The 18,370-nt window shown below is 42.6% G+C and overlaps 1 long non-coding RNA gene across 2 annotated transcripts in view; it reads left to right on the top strand.

Annotated features, from left to right (window-relative positions):
- The window catches only part of LOC131924884 (uncharacterized), a 31,322-nt gene extending 14,066 nt beyond the window's left edge, over positions 1-17,256 (top strand). The window contains exons 3-5 of one of the 2 annotated variants that reach the window (XR_009383108.1): positions 834-964; positions 13,322-13,413; positions 17,204-17,256. This is a non-coding gene — a long non-coding RNA (uncharacterized LOC131924884). Of the gene's footprint in view, positions 1-833; positions 965-4,176; positions 5,510-13,321; positions 13,414-17,203 lie in introns of those variants that run through there. The other variant, XR_009383109.1, reaches the window with a different exon arrangement.
- The last annotated feature ends 1,114 nt before the right edge of the window (positions 17,257-18,370 follow it).

The following is an 18,370-nucleotide window of genomic DNA, read 5'->3' as shown; positions in this document are numbered from 1 at the left end:
GATGCCTCTGGTGATAGTTGAAGGGAGATCTGGAACTAGAGGTAAGATTTGGGAAAGGAGGAAGTTAAGCTTAATTGGCACAGCTGCCAGGCCTTCTCAAACAGGTAGCCTGGATGCTTAAGTCTTAGAGAGTACAGAGGTATCTCTGGTAAGGTACTTTCCTCCACCTGGGGATGGACCTGGCTGGATGCTGCCAATGATAATAATTACAGGGAGGCTTGAACTGGGGTTCTGGCTGAGCATAGCTGTCAGCACAGAGGGTTATCTAAAGATTCCTAGAAATGGTTAGGTAAGGAGTTAGAGGTCTATAAAGTTAGTAAAGTTGTAAGAAAGGAGAGTCCGAGCTAAATTTTGTAAAGCTATTACTTAACTTCCACCTGACCTAGGCAGTGTCTCCTTGTGGAATTTACCTTAAATCAGGAGACTAACATGTGGACTGCTATTACTATTAGTCCTTGAAAGTGGCTAAGGGAGATACATGATTCCAGAGGAAGTCTTTACTGAGGCAGTTTTCCAAATACCTTGAATGTCCAGAGAGTGATCAGTCCACACTGTTAGCCCTTCTTAGGGAAAAATCAATTGGGAAAACTATGAAGGCACACATGATATTCATAACAGAATACAGCTGATATATAACAAGCCAAGTAACACAAAAAGCTCCTTGGAATTTGGCTTCCTCTGAAGGAATTCCTTGATCCCTTCAGACAGTGACTTTGCCATAACCAGCTGAGTTCTTATGATATATTCCTGTGGCCCTCAGCATACAATGATTCCCATAATAACTGCAACCACCAGTCCAACCATATGACATGTTCTTTTTAATATTCTTTCAGTGAGCTTCTGTACCAGGATCATTGCAGGAGAGTCTTGCCATGGCCTCAACAACTTCACTGGTATCCAGATTGCTGGCCTAGGTCTTAAACTTTCAGAGGTCAAATTTAAAATATTACTACAATTAACACAGGTATGAAGGGTATGCTGTGGATATTGCACACTGTTCACAAGTGATGCCATAATTATTTGGGTGCCATTGTATCGGCCCCTTTAGTAGCAAGTAAGGTAATGGTACACATGCCATAATAGGATGGCTTTGATTTAGTCTAAAAGACAGAGTGTACTTATCATCCTTAATGTTTAATTTTCCTTCCCACGCCTTAAGAGGGTGGAAGGCATTTGCCAATTTCTACATTAGTCTGAATTGAATTGCCAAATTGTAGGAGAGGACTTGCCATTCCAACTCCATGCCATTGAATAGGTTCATTAACAGAACCACTGATTTCCACAGTTCCATTTATATTATACTGTTTCCATCTTAACTCTGAGTGAGAATATTTTCTTTGAGGGAAGCCATAAGGGCTCCAATCAGTGATGTCTTTGATGATATTAATTAGCACTTGGGGTTTCTCACTCTTACACTGTTGCCAGTGTACCCAGTCAGATTTCTTGTTAGCAACCCTCTTCTCACAGAATGGTAGATTTATGGAACTAGTAGCATTGATCTCTTGTCCTTTAAAACCGGATGCATGAAGCATATAAAACTTATTACGATAATCTTGGGTAGTATTGACTATGGATAGCCATATTTGAGAGGTAATTTTAGAAATTGAATTCCGCCAGGCGGTGGTGGCGCACGCCTTTAATCCCAGCACTCGGGAGGCAGAGCCAGGCGGATCTCTGTGAGTTCGAGGCCAGCCTGGGCTACCAAGTGAGTCCCAGGAAAGGCGCAAAGCTACACAGAGAAACCCTGTCTCGAAAAACCAAAAAAAAAAAAAAAGAGAAAAATTTAATTCCATTTCCCCCGCCCCCCCCCAATAGGAATTCCTTGAACTCCAACAGTGTAATTGTCAATCACTTTACCTTCCTCCATTGGCTGAGTGGGACTCAGTTGTCATAAGGACCAGGTAGCCAAGAAGATTCATTAACCACTGCAGGAATATTCCTATCTCCCCAACTTACTGCTATGTTAATTGGAGAATTGGGGATATAAGCCCAATAATTATGATCCATCCCTTTTACCTGCACCCTTACCACGGAAAGCATGGCAAGAAATAAATTTGTAGCATTCAGAGGCTTGTGAGTCACACAAACTCTTAAGCTATCCCCGGGTGGGAGGATTAGTTGTTTGTTGCAAAGGTCTCCTGAGTCTCAACTTTGGCAGAGGCATCCCTGCATCTGCAGCATCTTGGAGATGTCTTTTGTCCATGGCAGATTTTTATCAATTTGGATGGACTCCACAATTATTATCCTCTGTGGAAACATAAGCATAACCCAGGCTCTAACTTAACACCTTCCCTGGACTACTTTGATGTTAAAATATTTATAATACATGGGCTGACTTGATTCAGCAGTTCTTTCCATAACTCAATTTTGTTCCTGTTTCATTAGCATTTAAAAAAAATTTTAGTTAGTAGGGTATTATGCACTCTATCTCTGGGGGTCCTCATATTCCCCTTCTGTTTAACGTGCATCTCTTTTAGGGTGAGGTTAGATGTCTCAGCAATTGCCTAATTTCAGCATTGGTCTAGGGTACCATAATCTCAGCTGGATTCATACCTGACAATTGACAAAGTCTTAATCTTCCTTTTATGATTAGCTCAGAAACCTTTTCTATATAGGTTTTTAATTTTTTACTCTGTGAGCTAAAAAAAAATCCATTCCAAAATATAATCCTCTCTCTGCATAATGAGTCCAGTAGCGGAATGATTTGAAGGTAAAATTATTAAAATACACCTCTTCGTAAGGACTAATCTATCCACATAGGCATTTCATAATTTTCATTCTACCCAGGCTAATTCTTTTTTAGCCTCAGCTGTTAACTGTCTTGGATCTTTTTAATCTGAGTCACCTTGCAGAATTTGAAACAAATTAGTTAATTCTTGAGTAGACAATCCAATTGTAGGCCACAACCAGTTAATATCACCCAATAATTTTTGAAAATCATTAAGAGAATGCAGTCGATCTCTCCTAAACTGTACCTTCTGTGGCTGAATTCTCAGTTTACTTGATTTATAGCCTAAAAAGCTAAGAAATCTCCTCTTTGTATTTTTTCAGAAGAAATTTGTAATCCCCAACACAGTAAATTTTTCTGTATAAATTAAACTTTTTTTAAAGTATCTGTATCAGAAGCAGCCAATAAAATATCATCCATATAATGATAAATAATAGACTAAAGAATTTGTTTACGAGTCATTTCCAGTGGTTGATTTACAAAATATTGACACAAAGTTGGGCTACTGGCAGTGGCTCCTGTTCTAAATTTAGATAGACAATTGCTGTCTTATTTTGCCTTTGTAGAACCTGCATAGCCTGTGACCTATCATTTAATTTTTTTCGATGCTCTTTCCAATTAAACATCAATTTAAACATCTGAATTTAAACATCAAATACGAGCTGTTTCTGAAATTGTAGGAATATTAATTTGAGCTCACCATTGTTGTAACAAATCTCTCCCCCATAAATTCATGGCTGTATCAGCTACATAAGGCTTCAACATTCCAATCTATTCTTTAGGCTCTATACGCTTAATCCATTCTATATCTTGTTTTACTTGAGATAAGGTTCCAATGCCAACAAATTGAGTGGAGACTTCTTGTAGAGGCCAGTTGGGATCTTAGGATTCTTGTAAAATTATAGATACATCCAACATCGGAATACAATAATCTTTCAGTCTCAATCCCATTTAATTTTACTTTTATTGAGGCCATTAATCATTGATAACTGTTTGCCAAAACACCTTTTTTCCTGTACTTCCAATGCCTCCAGTTCTTCATATAGGTACTATTTTGCCTTTAAGATATGGAAGCAATAATATCTGAGCAATGCTATCACCAGTTTCTATTTCCATGGTCCTTTTTACATATTCCATCTATAAAAGCATTAAATATAATCTCTATAGGATTTTAAGAGGTAACTTTAGGCAATACTCTGGAGTATTTTTATAAAATCTTAAAAAAATGGATCCTTTTTTATAGATCCAAAGTAACATATTAATGCAAATCACCAATTATTAATAATGTGGACATAACAATTTACCTGTATTTTACTGAATGAAAATATAATTTCACAACCTCTTTATCAGTAACAGATTTTTTATGAGTTTTTAATCATAGTAAACACATTATTTATTTATTTATTTATTTATTTATTTATTTATTTATGGTTTTTTTTTCGAGACAGGGTTTTTCCATGTAGTTTTGGTGCCTGTCCTGGATCTCGTCTGTAGACCCGGCTGGCCTCTAACTCACAGAGATCTGCCTGGCTCTGCCTCCTGAGTGCTGGACTTAAAAGAGTGTGCCACCACTGCCCAGCTGCAATCACATTACTTAATAAGCTAGCAACCCAATTTGTTTTAGTTGTTACATTTCTATAGAATTTAACCAGGAATTTCTAGAAAGCAACTTAAAGAGCAGAGCCACATTCTCAGTAATGAACCACAGACAAGAGCATAACCAATATATAGTTTAAAATTATGAATCCTGTTCCTTTATTTTATCTACCATGAAAATCAAACATTCATCCAAACATTTGCAGACAATCAAAAAAAGAGAACATCCTCTATACACTGAATGATTAATATCTCTGGAAATTTAAACAGCATTGACTTAGCATTCGAAGTCCTGACCGCAACTGTTCTTTACCAGAAGTTGGGCCCATTTAAACTTCCTCTTTCTCACATAAGAGACTATTAATAATGAGTTATTTCAACCACTAGGGAAAAACAGAAAACATTTCCCACAAAGGGATCTTTAATATCGAGTTATTCCTGCTCTGAGGGAAAAATAAAAAACATTCATAACAAGGTTAAGCAAACAGACAACAAAATTCTAAGCTCTGGGTTTGCTTGCTTGTTCAGCCAGCAGCAGTGAGGCCCACCTGCTGATTCTTTGTAATTCAGATACGGACATTCTGTGCTGGCAGGTAGAAAGAACTCAGAGTTTTAGCAATCCTGAGATTTTTATATTGGAAAGAATCTTTTCTTCCTCTATCACTACTGGGTGTTGTGCCCAGATCTCGACCCCCAGAGAGACCACTGAAGATGAGCGTGCCAGAACGCAAGAGCAAGGCTTTATTCAGGAGCAAATACAAGCGTAGGCAGGGACCTCATCAAGCACATCTGATGCAGTGGAGGCTGGAGGAGGTGCTCAGCCTGAATGGAGCACAGCTTTTAAAGGCAAAACCCACAACATTACAATAACAGGGGACATGCAGAAGAACATTCTGCCCTTCAGCAACTTGGGGCAGAACTGCTTCAACAGTGACTTTTGTAGTGATGAGAGAGACTAAGGGGGAAGAAAGAACATGCATGTTTGGTACCTGAGGCTTTGGTAACTATCACGCCTACAAGGCGGGGCCAAGGGAGGACCCTGAAGACCCGAGATCCAGATGGACCAGCTCTCTCTGTTCTTGGACCCTGGATGGTGGAGGTTCACCAAGCAGAGCCCCAGAGAACACCGATGGACTGCGATACACCTTCCCCAGACCCTGCGACCTACCTATCCCTTCAATTGTAAGTTACGCCACTAATAAACTTTCCTTTTAACTACGTGGAGTGGCCTTAATAATTTCACCAATAAATGGCTTAGTAGATAATGGGCTTACTCACCCACCTGAGTTCAATCCCCTATTCATGGAGAACTAGCTCCCACAAATTGTCCTCTGACATTCCACTAGGTGTGGAACACCCACACAAAATAACAAACAAGCAAACGTAGCAAGAAACTCAATACAGGTCCTTTCTATCTATGGATTTTATATTTGTGGATTGAAACCTTGGAAACAAACTACTTGGAAAAGTATCTCTACAGTAAAAAATGTGTTGTTTCATCCTATCACTGTCCTGTACTCAAAACAATAAGACTAGTGTCTATGTAGTATTCATATTAGATATAGAAAATAATGTAAAGATAATCTGAATGTGTGGAAGGACATATAGAGTAACATGAATATTTTACTAGATTCTGAGGGTGGAATGTGTGTCTGACTCAGACCCTAAACTTTTTTTTTTTTTTATTTTGCAATACAATTCAGTTCTACATATCAGCCATGGATTCCCTTGTTCTCCCCCCTCCAGGCCCCCTCACCTTCCCCCCAGCCCACCCCCCATTCCCACCTCCTCCAGGGCAAAGCCTCCCCCATGGACTGAGATCAACCTGGTAGACTCAGTCCAGGTAGGTCCAGTCCCCTCCTCCCAGGCCGAGCCAAGGGACCCTGCATAGGCCCCAGGTTTCAAACAGCTGACTCTTGCAATGAGCACAGGACCCGGTCCCACTACCTGGATGCCTCCCAAACAGATCAAGCCAATCAACTGTCTCACCCATTCAGAGGGCCTGATCCAGTTGGTGACCCCTCAGCCATTGGTTCATAGTTCATGTGTTTCCATTTGTTTGGCTATTTGTCCCTGTGCTTTATCCAACCTTGGTCTCAACAATTCTCGCTCATATAAACCCTCTTCATTCTCGCTAATTGGGCTCCCAGAGATCCACCCAGGGCCTAGCCATGGATCTCTGCATCCAGATCCCTCAGTAGTTGGATGGGGTTTCTAGCACGACAATTAGGGTGTTTGGTCATCCCATCACCAGAGTAGGTCAGTTCGGGCTGTATCTCGACCATTGCCAGCAGTCTGTTGAGGGGTATCTTTGTGGATTTCTGTAGGCCTCACTAGCACTTTGCTTGTTCCTATTCTCATGTGGTCTTCATTTACCATGGTCTCCTATTCCTTGTTTTCCCTCTCTGTTGTTGATCCGGCTGGGATCTCCCGCTCCCCCAAGCTCTCTTTCCCTCAACCCTCGCCTTTCATTACCCCCATTCATGTCCAGACCCTAAACTCTTTTTTTTAAAAGATTTTATTATTATTTATTTTATGTATATGAGTGCTCTATCTGTATGTGCAACTTTATGCCAGAAGGGAGCATCAGATTCCACTAGAGATAGGTGTGAGCCACCATGTGGTTGCTGGGAGTTGAACTCAGAACCTCTGGAAGAGCAGACAGTGCTCTTAACCACCGAGCCATGCTCCAGTGCCCCCAGACCCTAAACTCTTAATCACTTTGCATTTCTATTTGCTATATTGACATCTGTTGTTCTTATTATTGACCAGGTCTCACAATGTAATCTGGGTTGGTCTTATACTTCTTTTTTTTTAATTAAGAGATTTTTCTATTCATTTTACATACCAACCATAGATTCCCCTGTCCTCCTTCCTCCCACCCCCCAGCCTTCCTCATAAGACCCCCGATTTCCACCTTCTCCAAAGCAAGGACTCCCATGGGGAGTCAGCAGAGCCTGGTACATTCAGTTGAGTGGACTTGTACTTCTATGCCTCCTGCTTCGTGCTCTCACTCTTTTGAGACAGGGTCTCACTATGTAGCTCTGGCTAACCTGAAACTGGCTACAAAGACCAGGGTGGTTGGGAACTCATAGAGATCCAACTGACTCTGCCTCTGGTATGCTGGAGTTAAAGGCATGCAGCACTGTGCTCAGCTTGCTTGGTGTATTATCATGAGATAAACATGCATCCATCACCAAGCTGGCTGTATTTGTATCTTGAACCATGTTTTTCTCCTTGTGAGTTTGACCCATTCTGTATTCTGTTGATAAAGAAACTGCCCCCATCCCCAACACTATGGAGTAAGAATGGAGCAGAGATCACTCACCTATTATGTTCAGAGTGATGCGGTCACTCCTCTTGTTAACGAATCACTTGAATACCTCACACTGATATTCCCCTGAATTCTCACTCCTGGCAGGATCTATTTGGAGGGTGCTATTGTTGTTCAGGGACAGCCTCATCCTATTTGTGATTCTCAGACGCTGAGAGTTGAAGAGCCAATGGATGGAGATATCCGTGTCATTTGACAAGCAGGTCAGGAATATAGACGTCAGGTCTTTGACTGTGGTGTTGGTGACTTGGATGGAGGGTAGAGTCACTGGATCTGTGGATAAATAGTGAAGGGGGACAGCTGAGAGTCCTTCACCCTCAGAGATCTCATCCAGCTCACAGGGCCCACAGAATGAAGTGGTCCTCTGCAAGATCACATGTTTGGGTTCAAGATATGTCCTGTAAGGAGAGAGCTGAATCTTACTCCTACCAAGATCACCCACAGTGACCCTAACTCAGGGTATTTGTGTAGATTCCACACTGCGTGCCTCTTCAGCCCACATGTCCAGAAATCTGATGGTTGGTGGTATTTATTTCCCAATGATTTTTATGGGAATTCTTGCTCACACTTTCTGTGAGTGTGAGTAGTCAGGTCCCTCTTTTATGAAATAGCCCAGCTGAATCACCAATGGGACAAGGAAGAAATAAAGAAAGAAATTAATGATTTTCTAGAATTCAATGAAAACGAATGTACAACATACCGAAACTTATGGTACACTATGAAAGCAGTGCTAAGAGGAAAATTCATAGCTCTAAATTCCCACATAAAGAAGTTAGAGAAATCTCACACTAGTGACTTAACAGCACAAATGAAAGCCCTAGAACAAGAAGAAGCAAACTCACCCAGGAGAAACACACACCAGGAAATAATCAAATTAAGGGCTGAAATCAAAGAATCAATGAAACAAAGAGTTGGTTCTATGAGAAAATCACAAGATAGACAAGCCCTTATCTAGACTAACCAAAAGGCAGAGAGAGAGAGCATCCAAATTAGCAAAATCAGAAATGAAAAGGGAGACATAACAACAGACAACGAGGAAATCCAGAGAATCATCAGGTCATACTTCAAAAACCTTTACTCCAAAAAATTGGAAAATCTTAAGGAAATGGTTGATCTTCTGGATAGGTACCACATACCAAAGTTGAATGAGACCAGATAAACTATTTAAATAGACAAATAACCCCTAAGGAAATAGAAACAGTCATTAAAAGTCTCCCAACAAAAAAAAAGCCAAGGACCAGATGGTTTAACTACAGAATTCTACCAGACTTTCAAAGAAGAGCTAATACCAATACTCTTCAAATTGTTCCACAAAATAGAAACAGAAGGAACATTACTAAACTCTTTTTAAGAGGCTACAGTCACCCTGATACCCAAACCACACAAAGATGCAACAAAGAAAGGAATTACAGACCAATCTCCCTCATGAACATTGATGCAAAAATACTCAATAAAATAACTGAATTCAGGAACACATCAAAAAAAGTATCCACCATTACCAAGTAGGCTTAGTCCCAGGGATGCAAGGATGGTTCAACATATGAAAATCAGTCAATGTAATACACCATATAAACAAACTCAAAGAAAAAAACCACATGATCATCTCATTGGATGCTGAAAAAGCCTTTGACAAAATCCAACACCCCTTCGTGATAAAGGTTCTAGAGAGATCAGGAATACAGGGAACATACCTAAACTTAATAAAGGCAATTTACAGCAAGCTGACAGCCAACATCAAGTTAAATGGAGAGAAACTCAAAGCGATTCTACTAAAATCAGGAACAAGACAAGACTGTCCACTCTCCCCATACTTATTCAACATAGTACTTGAAGTTCTAGCTAGAGTAATAAAACAACAAAAGGAGATCAAGGGGATACAAATTGGAAAGGAAGAAGTCAAACTTTCACTATTTGCAGACGATATGATAGTATACATTAATGACCCCAAAAATTCTACCAGGAAACACCTACAACTGATAAACTCCTTCAGTAAGGTGGCAGGATACAAGATTAACTCAAAAAAATTAGTAGCTCTCCTATATTGAAATGATAAATGTGCTGAGAAAGAAATCAGGGAAACATCACATTTTACAATAGCCACAAATGATATAAAGTACCATGGGGGTAACTCTAAGCAAGTGAAAGACCTGCATGATAAGAACTTTAAGTCTCTGAAGAAAGAAATCAAAGAAGATATCAGAAAATGGAAAGATCTCCCATGCTCATGGATAGGAAGAATTAACATAGTAAAAATGGCAATCTTACCAAAAAAAATCTACAGATTCAATGCAATTCCCATCAAAATCCCAACACAATTCTTCACAGACCTGGAAAGAACAATGATCAACTTTATATTCAAAAACAAAAAACCTAGGATAGCTAAAAGAATCCTGAAAATAAAACAGCCTCTGGAGGCATCATGATCCCTGACCTCTAGCTCTACTATAGAGCTATAGTAATAAAAACAACTTGGTACCATCATAAAAACTGACACATGGAGCAATGAAATCAAATTGAAGACCCTGAAATTAATCCACACATATATGAACATATGACTTTTGACAAAGAAGCCAAAACTATACAATGGAAAAAAGAAAGCAACTTCAACAAATGGTGCTGGCATAACTGGATGTCAACGTGCAGAAGATTGCAAATAGATCCATATCTGTTGCCATGTACAAAACTCAAGTCCAAGTGAATCAAAGACCTCAACATAAATCCAGTTACACTGAACTTGATGGAAGAGAAAGTAGGAAGTAGTCTTGAACTCATTGGCACCAGAGATCACTTCCTAAATATAACACCAGTAGCACAGACTCTGAGAGCAACAATTAATAAATGGGACCTCCTGAAACTGAGAAGCTTTTGTAGAGCAAAAGACACAGTCAAGAAGACAAAACAACAGGCTACAGAATGGGAAAAGATCTTCACCAACCCCACATCTGACAGAGGGCTGATATCCCAAATATATAAAGAATTCAAAAAGCTAGACATCAAAATACTGAACAATCCAATTAAGAATGGTCTATAGAGCTAAACAGAGAATTCTCAACAGAAGAAGCTCAAATGGCTGAAAGACATTTAAGGAATTGCTCAACATCCTTAGTCACCAGGGAAATGCAAATCAAAATGACTCTGAGATACCATCTTACACCTGTCAGAATGGCTAAGATCAAAAACACTGAAGACAGCTTATGTTGGAGAGGATGTGGAGCAAGGGGAACACTCCTCCACTGTTGGTGGGAATGCAAACTTGTACAGCCACTCTGGAAATCAGTGTAGCAGTTTCTCAGAAAATTGGGAATAAGTCCTCCTCAAGACCTAGCTATACCACTCTTGAGCAAATACCCAAGGAATGCTCAATCTTACCACAAGAACACATGCTCAACTATGTTCATAGCAGCCTTATTCATAATAACAAGAACCTGGAAACAGCCTAGATGCCCCTCAACTGAAGAATGAATAAAGAAAATGTAGCACATATACACAATGGAGTACTACTCAGCAGAGAAAAACAATGACATCATGAGGTTTGCAGGCAAATGGATGAAACTTGTAAATATCATCCTAAGTGATATTTTCACCCAGACTCAGAAGGACAAACATAGTATGTACTCACTCATAAGTAGATACTAGATGAAAGGCAAAGGATAACCAGACTACAACCCACAGCTCCAGAGAAGCTAGCTAACAAGGAGGGACCCTAAGAGAGACACACAGATAGCCCAGCAAAGAAGAAATAGATGGAATCTACTGTCAGTCTGACCAACAGGTAGGGTGGCAGCAGGACCAGTCCAACCGGTCTCTCCCTAGGGCTGAGCAGGATGATGAGTGTCAACGGCCCAGACCCCCCATTCCACCAGAGAGAAACACACTGGACTGGGAGTCTTGTCGAAGCAGAAACTCTCGCTTTATTGCATCAGGAGTGAACTTAAATAGGTTGGGGTCACAGGGGGGATGGGGTGAGGATAGCAGGCCAATGAGATGATGCCATCTCAGCAGTTACTAGGCAGAGGTGATTCTAGGTTGAGTAGTGCTGAGTCACTCTTATGCGGAAGTCATGTCCCAGGACAGGTCGCCAAACTTGAGCTAGGCTCAGGAAGTTACACTGGGCCTCACACCTGGGCCTTATGGGGCCCACCACCTCCCCCTTTTGTTTTGTAAGATATGGCCCCTGTCTTAGGTCATCCCCCACTTGGAGATCTTACCCATCATTGAGTACCATGTACAGTATATTGGGGGGGAGGGGTTGCTCCATAACCTTCTTAGGTCATCTCAGCCCACCTGAGAGCTTGCCCATCATTGGTCAAGTGAAGAGCAGAAGAAGGGCGCTCATAGGAGGATACCCAGCCATGGGAGGTACCAGATTTCTGAGTGGTCAATCTTTGTTGGCATACCTCAACCTGATTTATCTTAATTGCCTCTAACCTCTGGTGGATAAATTGTGTGAACTTATAGAACACACAAGGTCCAATTGTGAGAAGGGGAATAAGGAGAAGAAAGGGTTCAAGAAGGGGAAGTAGGTAGAGTAAGAATAAGAATCCATGAAGGCCTGTCCACCAGAGTGGCCAAAACAGGGTTCAGATCCCCACTGGGTGCCTTCCAAGGCAGAACCAAAAGTACCCCAATGGCCAATGCCATTTTTGGTGGCAATCCAGTAGGTCTTATTATCAGTCTTTTTAATGCATTCATGCACCATGGTGTAGCAGATGGCATGCATGGATCAGCAAAAGGAGGTGCAGGGGCCCAGGTTTGCCATTTACCATGGGTATGATTTTAGGCTTTAACATACATACCCACTTGTTGGACCCAGAAACCTGGGACCCAGAGGTATCAATGAAATTATAGGCAATTTTAGCACCACAATCTGACTGACTGATGGGAGACCCGCTTATGTATGAAATTTCAAATGTTCCTCCATTGCAGTCACAGGGCTTCCCCATCATCTTGTTTAGGAGGGCTCTGGCATCATGTGGGTTACCAAATCCTCCATCATTGGGCTGGGCAATTAACATCAGCATCAGGACAAGCAACAGCATCTGCATCTTTAGTCGTTTCTGAGAAAGAAGCAAAAAGACTATCCTCTGGGGTGGAACACTCCCTGTAGCCATCATTATCACTGTCCCCTTTTGGGGGTAAATATTTGAGGTCTCTGGGTCCAGATGAGTCTCTTTTCATTTTGAGGAAAGACACATCTAAACCCTCTTCCTGCAGTGAGGAATGGGTCTGGCCCTCTCCAGGCCCCAGTTAAGGGGTCCCTCTACTTGACCCAGATGGTACTGTAGGTAACAGATGAGGACCAATGTTTTTGAAAAGGAGACAAATATTTATCTTCCTTAGAAAAATTTAAAATATTTAAGGTTAATAATGCCTTTCTTAGTTGATCATGTGGGGGTAGAGACTCCACCTTTTGTTTTTGTAATTGGGACTTAAGTGTTCGGTTGAATCTTTCTACGATGGCCTGACCCCTAGGATTATAGGGGATGCCAGTAGAATGAGAAATTTTCCAGGTGTGTGGGAAATTTATAAAGACTTTGCCAGTAAAGTATGGGCCATTATCTGTTTTGATTTGGCTAGGTAAACCAAAGGTGGCAAAGCATTGAAGCGTATGGCTAATAGCATGTTTTTGGATTTTTCCCCCGGCATGGGCTGATGCCCAACAGGCACAGGAGAAAGTATCTACAGAAAGAAAAACATATTTAAGTTTTCCAAATGGAGAATAATGTGTGACATCAATCTGCCAGAGATGATTGGGGTAAGACCCTCGGGGATTACTCTCCATCTTTTGGAGGGGAGGGATCTGAAGAAAAGACTGACAAGACTTACAGGTCTGGACAATTTTTTTAAGATCTTTAACCAGTGTCTGAGGAAACTCATGTTTTAGGCCTCTCCAGTTAACATGGGCAAGTAGGTGGAAATCTGTGGCCTCAGTAACAGTATTACATTGAGGCATAGAAGCCAGATGGTCAGCCAGCTGATTTCCTTTGGAAAGAAGTCCCAACAAATTTTGGTGGCCTCTAATATGTTGCAAATAAATGGGATTGAGTCTCTGTTTAAGTAAGGAGCAAGCCTGAATCATAAGAAGAGAAATGGGGTTGGAATCTAATTTAATATGGGCTTCAACCAGGTTGGGCAGAAGATTTACAACATAAAGGCTATCAGAGAATAGATTAAATGACTCTGGTATGAAATCTAGTGCCATAACAACAGCAAACAGTTCCTTAAACTGTGCAGACCCCTCCACCTCGCGGGAGATTGTTTTTATAGGTATAGGTTTTTCTCCTCATCCATGGGGTGGGAACATAACTAGGGAAGCCACCAAACGTCCCCCGTCGGTAAACACTGTAAGAAAATTGGGGTTTGGGTGGGGCAGAAAAGTTCTAGGGGGCCTCCATTCCAGACAGGAGAAGGAACTCATCTATTTATAAGGGCCATGATGACAATCAACCTTCCCCAGAAACCCCTCAAGGACTATGGCAATTTCGTTATTATTTTTTTGAAGCCAGGTAAAGTTAGTAATTTTAAATGGAACACTAACGGAATGAGGTTTTGTGTCAAATATCCCGACAGAAATATCCCTACCCTTAATAATGCAATCAGCTACCTGGTTGGTCAGGGAGTAAACCCGGGGGGGCTCCACCCACCGAGAGGTGAACCCAATGAATGGGCTCCCCCTCTTGTGCTAACAGCACAGTGCATAAGGTTTCCCCAGGAAAAATACACAGGGAGACAGGCAGGTCAGAGTCTAATCTCCTTAGGGCCGCTGTATCAATGGCTTGTTGAACCTGTTGTAAGATTTGTAAATGATGGGAAGATAAGGTAATCTGGGATGAAAGGTCAAGTCCCTTAAGGAGTTCATTTAAAAGGGTTAACTGCTCTGTGGGCACAGAGATCCATGGCCTCAGCCAATTTATCTCTCCCAGCATCTTTTGAAGCTGAATTAAGGTATAGGTTTCTTGAATAAGTAACTGGGGTTTAGCTGGGGAAACTGTATCAAGGGACAGGAGAGTACCCAGAATTTTAAAGGGGGAAACGGACTGTACTTTATCTGGAGTCACCCTAAAATTATGATCTTTCAAGATGGTAAGGCAATTAGTGGTGAGGTCCTGAAGGCCCATCAAAGTGGGGCTTTATAGAATAATATCATCCATGTAAATATAAAATAAAATGTCGGACATCCCATTAGGGAAAAAAAAAATATGTGACATAAAGTACTGACACATAGGGGGCGCTGTTAGCCATCCCCCTGGGACAAAACAGTCCACCTGAACCTTAAGTCTGGGCCCCGGAAGTTGGTAGAGGGCAGAGAGAATGCAAACTTCTCCATATCATCTGGATGTAATGGAATGGAGAAAATACAATCCTTAATATCAATAATAGTCAGATAATAGGTATTAGGGATGTCAGGTATCCAGGGAAGTCCCCTTTGGGGGATCCCAAATGGGATCTTTTTATTATTGATTTTTCTTAAGTCATGCAGGAATCTCCAGGAACCATTAGCCTTTTTTATAACAAAAACAGGAGAGTTCCAGGGGCTGGTGGATGGCTGAACATGCCCCAAGGACAATTGTTGTTTAACCAGAGCGTCAAGCTGTTGTAATTTAAAGGACGGTAGAGGCCACTGCTCAACCCAAACAGGTTCCCCAGGTGTCCACTGAATCTTTGGCACTGGGGCGAGCAGTGGCCTTTAGAATTGGGGGTGAACCTGGGAAAAGTCTCGTCTGAGCTTCTCAAAATAGGGATCATCCCTATAATTGGGGTGTGTTTCCTGCCCCTCTTCAAACTGCTGTTGGTACTCTTTAGTGTCAAGCATGTCCTGATAAGGGGCCTTATGGTCTGTGGTGATAAAGGCCTCAGCTTCCCCAAGGATGTCCTGGCCAAGAAGGTTGTCAGTTACATCAGGAACCACAAGGGGATGCACCTCCCTGTGATTACCATCTAAGTCAGTCCAGGACAACCAATTAGCTGTCTCCCATGACATAGAATGCCCCCCCAATGCCAAGCATGTGGGGTCTGGAAACCAACTGCCAGGAGGGGACTTCCTCCTTTCGGATGACTGTGTAGTCAGCCCCAGTGTCTATGATAAAATTAGCCGGGCGGTGGTGGCGCACGCCTTTAATCCCAGCACTCGGGAGGCAGAGGCAGGCGGATTTCTGTGAGTTCGAGGCCAGCCTGGGCTACCAAGTGAGTCCCAGGAAAGGCACAAAGCTACACAGAGAAACCCTGTCTCGAAAAACCAAAAAAAAAAAAAAATTAAAGGTTTTTCCTTCAATGGTTAGGGTCATCTTGGGCCTTAATCTGGGCACCAAGGGTATGGTTCAGTGGGCTTTGACCACCTCTTTCCCCTTATTTAACAGGGCTGGGGATCACCCCTGGGAGGTGCCACTTGGAAGTTGAATTTAGATCTACAGTCTTTTGCCCAGTGGAACCCCTTCTTACACCTGAGGCATGGTCCCTTAATCCAGCACAGGCAAGCTTATGATCAGTGTTCATGCATCCGATACCAACATTTTAACAAATTTATTCCTCAGCTCCTTGGGAAGAAATCTTTTCTGGAGACTCTTATTGACCCTTTCAACAAATGTCACTAAGTCATTGCCTGATCTCTGATGGACCCCCAGATATAGGAGCCTCCATGGGGCCTTCATCCGATATTTTCCAAGCAGCTATCCCAAGTGCCCTAACTTGATCTTGATGGGGGCAGGGATGGCAGCCTGCTGGAGGCCAATGGAGTACTGGTCAGAGGTACCAGACAGCATCCCAAAGGTGATAGGAATTTGAGAGTTGGCTGCTTGATTTCTCTCTGCCTGGACCCTGCACTCTTCTAGATAGAAGGCATCCCATTTCAAGTAGAGAGGTCCAGGGAGGACTGCTTTGGCAAGGGCCTTCCAATCCCAAGTGGTCAAGGCTTGATGAGCCATACCCAGAAGGATAGTCTCAGCCCAAGGGGAATTTGGCCCGTCCTCTGAAACAGCCTTTTTAAGGTCCTTAAGGTCCTGAGCCTCTCAGGGATACCAGGCAAGTGGGCGATTGCCGCCGGGGTTAATATTAACAGGAAAGATGCCAGTCACATCTCCTGGGACCGCACCCCACCCAGAGTAGGGCAGAGGTGCAGACGGATTTGGGGGAATAGAATTCAGGACAGAGGGGGTGAGGAATGGATTGGTAGGGAGAGAGGATGTTGAGAGGCCCTTTGAAGGCCAGGGGGCACCATCAAAGGGATCAAGAGATGGATACAACGAGCCAGATGAGCCAGGCTGACTCAGGGTTTTGGTTTGTGTGTGGCCTGAATTTTTATGTCTCTTTTCTCCATGGGCTCTGTTTCCTCTCCTTGAGGTCTCCCTACAGCCTCCTACTCCTTGCAGGGCTCTGGACTTATGTCTCCCTTCTTAGAGTTTTCCGAGGTAGCCACTGGCCGTTTCTCCTTAATGGGCCTTGGTGGAAAGCAGCCTTTTAAGGCAGTAACAATTGGGATAGCTCCCAGTGGAGGAATCTCTCCTCTGTCAAACCAGATCCTGTGAATCAGGGTTTCTATTCTATCCCAGGTATCCCAGTTGAAAAGATGGCCATCAGGCAACCATGGGGAGATCTTAATGAGGTAAGTCCATGTCTAGAATGCCTGACTATCAGAAAGGTTAAGACCCCTGCTCTTTAGCAGTATTTGTAGGGACTCTAAGGCAGGATTTAGTTTAGAAGACTGCCCCAAACTGAATTGTATTGCAAAATAAAAATTAAAAAAAAAAAAGTTATGTACTGCAAAAAAAAAAAAAAAAAAAGAAGACTGCCCCATATCTTATTGGGGTACACTCATCCGCAGACTGATTGGCCTGTCAGCGTTCTTCCATTCCTCACATGGGGCACCAGTCTGTCAGTCTAACTGACAGGTAGGACAGAAGCAGGACCGGTCCAGCCGGTCTCTCCCTGGGGCTGAGCAGGATGATGAGTGTCAACGGCCCAGATCCCCCATTCCACTAGAGAGAAACACACTGGACTGGGAGTCTTGTCTAAGCAGGAACTCACTTTATTGCATCAGGAGTGAACTTATATAGGTTGTTGTGACAGGGGGGATAGGGTGTGGATAGCGGGCCGATAAGATGATGCCATCTCAGCAGTTACTAGGCAGAGGTAATTCTAGGTCGGGTAGTGCTGAGTCATTCTTGTGCAGAAGTCATGTCCCAGGACAGGTCACCAAACTTGAGCTAGGCTCAGGAAGTTACACTGGGCCTCACGCCTGGTCCTTATGGGGCCCAACAATCTACAGGAGCAAACTGGGAGTGGAGGGGGTAATAGAGGGCAAAGAATGGGGGATGAGAACATAAGGAAATAGGAGGGTCAAGCTGGAATAGGGACAGAGTAGGAGAGCAGAGAAAGAGATACTGTGACAAATGAAGACATCATGGGAATATGAAGAGGCAGGGTGTCAGGGAATCTCTCAGGAATCCACGAGGATGACTCCACCTTGGACTAATGGCAATGATCAAGAGAGCTTTCTGGACTGGTTTACTCTGGTGACTGGTCTAGGGAATACCCTAACTGTCATCATAGAGCCTTCATCCAGGCACTGAGGGAAGCAGATGCAGAGATCCACAGCCAGGCACCAGGCTGAGCTCCAGAAATCCAATCAATGAGAAAGAGGAGGGATTCTGTGGGCAGGGGACATCGAGGTCATGATGGGAAAACATGTAGAGATGACCAGCCACACTAGTGGAAAC

This window comes from Peromyscus eremicus, chromosome 1 (genome assembly GCF_949786415.1).
Source record: "Peromyscus eremicus chromosome 1, PerEre_H2_v1, whole genome shotgun sequence".
NCBI classification, from domain to species: domain Eukaryota; kingdom Metazoa; phylum Chordata; class Mammalia; order Rodentia; family Cricetidae; genus Peromyscus; species Peromyscus eremicus.
The sequence above is the reverse complement of the archived record's forward strand: the minus strand, read 5'-3'. Positions and strand labels throughout refer to the sequence as shown.